Source organism: Pollachius pollachius, assembly GCF_949987615.1.
Source record: "Pollachius pollachius genome assembly, chromosome: 10".
Lineage (NCBI taxonomy): Eukaryota > Metazoa > Chordata > Actinopteri > Gadiformes > Gadidae > Pollachius > Pollachius pollachius.
The window spans coordinates 16,749,848-16,756,055 of record NC_136943.1 but is presented as its reverse complement, the minus strand read 5'-3'; positions in this window follow the sequence as shown (position 1 = coordinate 16,756,055).

The window sequence follows — 6,208 nt, the reverse complement described above, 5'->3', positions numbered from 1 at the left end:
CCAGGGTAGATTGCCAACATGTGAAGTGTTCAGAGACTAGGTATTGTCCTGGTTCATAGCTAAGGAAGAGTTTGGACAGAGGTGTTCAACGTTTCCTCCCCTAAGGCGATCCAGGCATCGGCAAGGCAGGAAACTAACTGTGCTGAATTCCAAAATGAAGAAACGTCTGAGTGCTACAATTCACAAGCTGCAATATTGAGTAATCTAACGATTAAGCACTTCTCCAGCAATTCTGGTCGCTCAAAGTACCTTTACATTTTGCCCCTAAATTGAAATTCAGATTAATATACATACACAAGCACAGGCACAGACACGCACACACACACACACCCACCCCAGCGGGAGTACAGCCATACCAGGTAGCAACCAGCTTGACGGGACCAGATAAGAGGTTGTGTTCCTCAACCACAGCTTAAGTTAGTTTTCCAAAGGTTCCTCCAGACCTCGAGGGCCAACAGAGACACACCCCAACTGAGCTCCATCCTCGCCCACAACAGACTGAAGACAAAGCCTGGCCTCTGAGTCACCTGACCAGAGGCTATTCACTCAAAATTTGAGACATCCCTCCTACCATTGCACTCCTTTGAGCCTCAGCTTTCATATGGCATATCGTTTGTGTATGCCGTGATGGCATGCCGTGAATAAGATTGTTTAAGCATTGTTGCTAGCATGTATCTTCTACCGGGAGTAAACCGCATATGTAGCAAGCACCTAGCCTCTAGCCATATAAACGGGGGTCATCACAGACAAACGCCCGTTATATAAAAATCATATTTCCAATAGGTAATTCCTTTTAGCGCCAGTAACAAGAAATAACGTAACCGTTTAAGCTTGACATTGTGTTTCTAGGTTAAATATTGACGTTGTTTAGGCTCCGCGAAGCCATGCTCGGTGGCGAACACGATCCACTCTACCTTCAACAGAAAACAGCTGAAAATACACGAAGCGGTCTTATGTGTTGATGTGTTAAATGTTTGAACGAAGGTTAACAGTAAAAAACGTACCAAGTTACGAAGTCTGAGGTAGTGGAAGTGTCAGAGAATGGGACTTCAATTCTAAAAAAAGATATAAAAAAGGTAAAATATCTTTTAAAATAAAAAATATTTTAAGATAATCTGAACATTTTAAAATTGGAATGGAGTCTCTAGGTGAAAATTGTTGAAGGAGTAGGGTCCCAAAGTTTTTAGAAAATACGAAAGAAAGAAAGAAAGAAAAACAATAGTGGAGCGTTGCATGCAGCACTCACCTAATAACAACAACTGGTTGCTTTCTTATTCTAGAATGTTGTCAAGTGTGTGTGATGATGGCGAGCTTGATATTATTAACTTTAGAACAGGCGCAAAGCCACATAAGGGCCAATGTGGGCCAGTGCCACTTTGATTGACAGCTGGCCCACCCTATCAGAAGTGCCCGGCATTAACTTGAAATTCAAGGAACGAAAAAATAGCCCATATTATAATGTGATACAAAATTGTGTGAGATAAATTTGTTGTGGAGAACGTTTGTTGAACTTACATATGCCTGAGCCAGACTAAAGTCTCTATTCCCATTTAAAGGTTAGACTCAGACACCGGGGAATGAAACCAAGAACCTTATGGCTAGGAGTCGAACACCCAAGGCACAAGTCTGTCCTGCCCTCTGTGGTGGAACCTGTCTGTTGAACTAAGCTTCTCATCCTGGCTGTCTCAGAGCTGAAATTAAGGATTTGAGATGGTAATGGCTTAGAAGCACAAACCCGCTGAACGTCACTCGTAAAATCTCCACTTGGTCAGAGATCACTGCTAGCACCCAGCTATGGGCCTGGCTCACCTAGTGCTAGTCCTAGTTCTATAGACTAGCTTGGGGATGTATGCAATCACTTCCCCATCCAGCAATTTCCTTTCTGGATGTGGAAAGTGAATGTATTCAGATTTCCACATAAATACCCCCACTCAGCTAGTTCAGCTAGGCTTGTATTAGTAAACGGCTTTGGTGTATTTCCGTGAACAGGAAATGCTAAAACGTGTACATTGGCCAGCTACGGAAGTCTAGACTTAGAGCTAATGTCTATTTCCAGAAAGACTTCAAGGATCCCACCAATCACAAGCAGCCTGAGCAGGAGTTGGAGGAGTTATGTTGTGGGTAGTAGGAAAGGAAGGAAGCGTTAAGTCACCGTCCACTTGCATCCACATGACGTCAAACAATGGTATCCGCTTCAGAAGGGATACACTCCGAACAGAGTCCTCTTGTAGGAGGGAGGGAGCCGCGGGCCTATCACAACAGTCCTTGCTGAAGCGCCACAACTGTTTTGACAAGCAGCCGTTAAAGGAGCAGGAAGCTCTGCTGGACTCCATAAACCAGACCTATGAAAGCCTGGTTTTGTCTTCACTCAGCGGCGCCAAAAACCAACTGACATTAACTGTTTTATTTTATTTCAAACATGTATTAACTGTATATCCCTTTATGTTATAATAATAATTTCCAACGTAATCTTTAAAATAGAACAAGGAAATATGCAGTGTAAGAGCTCAATTAAACAGCCTACTTTAAAACCCACAGAATAATACAATAACAGACTGACTACCAAGCAGCCATGGGAGTTAGCCAATAGGCTCAGTGCCTGCAGTCTGTTTACCAGCTGTTCAGCCAATGGCAACACTTCATTTTCCCTCCCATTTGAAGTGGCTCCACATGTGTTTTAACTTCAGTGTTGCAGAGGCTGGAAGAGAGGCGCCCGTCCGCACACGCACACACACACACACACACACACACACACACACACACACACACACACACACACACACACACACACACCCACCCACCCACATACACACACACACACACATTCTCTCCCTCTGACGGTTGAAAACAGGAGTGGGTGGGTCGGATGTCAAACGTATTTACAACTGATTTTTTCAGAAAGCAACACACTATGTCTCTCCATGCCTTGCATGATGGAGGCATGCAAAGACAACCACAGAAATTGTACATGAGGGAACAAAACAGCCTGATGTATTCATGTATTGTGTTAAGTGAGATTTCCGTTTGCGGTAGCACAGAAACACAGAAAAAAAGAAATAGTAAGGGGAGCTATTCACCATGGATATGTGAGGTAGAGTAGGGTTTTAAACCAGCCACTGAGGTTTGAACCCCAATGCGTAATTAAAGTTCCTGGAAGAGGATAGTGGTCTGCTTTAGGAAGTCATAACACCACAACCACATGAAACCGAGCCTCGTCTGGCGTTTTTGTAGCGGGTTTGGAGGTTCCTGAATCTGGGCTGGTTTAGTCTGATCCCAGAAAGGAGAAACACAAGTTCCTTTTCTGGCAGGGAGTTAGATTCTTTCCCTTCACCAACTACAAGAGTAATTATTCCTCTGTTTTCACTGTCAACCCCAAAAATCTGTAGAATATCAATTGCAGGTTTTTTTATCAAGTTTTGGTATATATTTTTTTATTATCATGGAATGTATACTATATAGAGAACAAGGACTACTGAAACAAATAATTTTCTACTGCAGTATAGTTCTTTCCTAGCCTGTAGCGCTATGCTGTTACCTAGCAAGTTTGAAGGCAGCACTCCACCAACTAACACCCTGGAAACTGGAAATATTAGATTTCTATGATACATTCAAAATTTCTACCTGGTATTATCACGCGATGTCATGCTCATGCTCACGAAAATGAATCGATTGAATCGTGTCCCAGAGCACGATTGTCAGACTTTTTCGTGCTACACAGAACGAAATGTAAACCCATCGACACCACGATAGCAACCTTGACAGTCACATGACGTGGATGCAGACCCATTGAAAATAATTAACCAAAAAAACGTAGGTATGTCACATGCCATGCTACATTCTGGTGTGAGACTGGGTGTAAGGGACGTGGTTAGTTTCAGTTTTTGAGGTCTGCTACAAAAATCAGAAAAATCAGGTCGTTGTTTTGACATATCCATAACTAAAGGTTTTACTGCGCATCCCCCCACACCTTCTGAAGTCGAAAATAATCTCCAGATTAAAATGCATTGGTTTAAATGTCGTTCTGTGAAGCATGGAAAAGTCAAGAGAAACGCTCCCAATCAAAATGCATGGGTTTTCGGGCTAATTCTGTGTGTTAGTCTATTGAGGTGAGTATGTATGTATGTATGTATGTATGTATGTATGAATGTATGTATGTATACATGAATATATTTACTGTACCTACAGCGAAATGTAAATTTGTGTGTGTGTGTGTGTGTGTTTATTCTAGTCTATTGAGGTGAGTGTGTGTGTGGGACTGTGAGTCCAGTGAGTTGTGTATGTGTGTTAGTCAGTGTGTGTGTTAGTCAGTGTGTGCATGCATTGGGGCATGAGTTAAGGTGGGTTTGTATTGAGGAGCGTGTGTGTGGGGGGTCTGGTAACATTCTGCTAAATTCTGCTAACCTTGTCATTCTGATAGCTATTGGCCACTCTGCACTCAGCTGTACTTTACTAACTTGATCAGGCAGCACTGTAGATCAATTTCTGCATGTAGATGATCAGAGGAGTGGAAGGTCAAATGATCCCAGATATATAGCCTTACGCAGTTTGGAGGGTGAAGCATATATATATATATATATCCCCTAGCGGCCCTATCGGTTTGATCGGTAGCTAAACCTTCTAGAATCTTGGGGGAAAACATGGCAACTGGATGTAAATGTATTCTAAATGCTACCTGGAGGGTGAAATATAATCCATTACTAAAAACAATACATAGTGTAGTCATTGCTTACAAACATTCTAGAAGGATAACACATACAGTTGATCATTATGGCTGCTAGGTGAATGGGGTCTATTGATGTGAGACTGTATATATGCTTTATGCGAGTAAGAGACTGACTGAATAGTGGCTATGGTGTTCGAATCCCAGCCAAAAGGTATTGGTATGAATGCCAATGCGGTCTACCTGATGCCGCTTACCAGTACCTGCTTAATTACATATTAATAAAAAATGCACTGCAAGTCACCTTGGATTAAAGCATCTGCTAAATGAATAAAATAGTAAAGATACTCACAGCCAGAGAGAGAGATAGAGTAAGCATTAGAGAACATCTTGCATACTTCTGTACACACAATTTTGGATATGTTGAAAGTGTGCAAAAGTTCACAGAATGACTCCCACATCCACACCCTTCTATTCCACTACATGTTTACCAGCATAGCCTACAATTGATTCACCTCAACCTTTACTATAAAGAGCAGACAACAAGCTGCTAGTCTAGGCCGGGGCTAGTAAAGGCTACCAGAGGCTTGTCTAGGCCCAGGCTTGTAGAGGGCGAGGCTACCAGAGACTAAACTAGGCATGTGCTACCAGAGACTAGTCTGTGCCCGGACTAGTAGAGGACTACTGTAGGCTTGTCTGGGTACAGGCAACTTGAAGCTAGTCAAAGCAGACTAGTGCAGGTGACTAGAAGCTAGCATAGGCCAAGGATACCAGGGGCTAGTCTAGGCCAAGATTACCAGAGGATTATTCAAGCCCAGGCTAGTAGAAGTTAGTCTAGGCCCAGGCTACCCAGGCATCTATTCTCACTGGGAGTAGAAGCTATCTACTTACGGAGAACAGCCCTAGCACGGTATTGTGACAATTTGTTTAAAGACTGGACACCTCAGTGCAGAGTAAAATGGCTGCTCCTTTAAATAACTAAAATGTGAGAACTACATGCATAAAGCCATACTGAAAGGTCAGAGGTATTTAAAGGAAAGGGAATGAGGTTGAGACAACTATGCACTGGACATGGGTCATGTCATTTATGTTCATGTATGACTTCACTTTATTTGCAAACCCAACCCTTTTTCCAGCTTGTAAAGTTGAATTTGGAAAAACTCAAACTTGAAATTCCTTTGCTTCTAAAATGTGATGCAGCAAAACAAATAGGCTTGACAAAAAATCCCAACTATGAATAAAATAAACCGAAACCTCCCAAACATGGGCCTAATATCTACAAAAATGAAAATGGTTAAAAAAATGTCAGGACTGTGCTAATGTAACCAACATGAATTCTTTCATGTTGGAACATTTCTCCCTAACGCACTTCATCCTCCTCCTCCTCCTCCTACTCATCCGCTTATCCGGGTCGGGTAGTGGGGGCAGCAGCTCAAGCAGGGGGCCCCAGACTTCCCTTCTTCTGGGCCACATTGACCTGCTCTGACGGGGGATCCCGAGGCGTGCTCAGGCCAGTATTGAGATAATAATCTCTCCACCTAGTCCTGG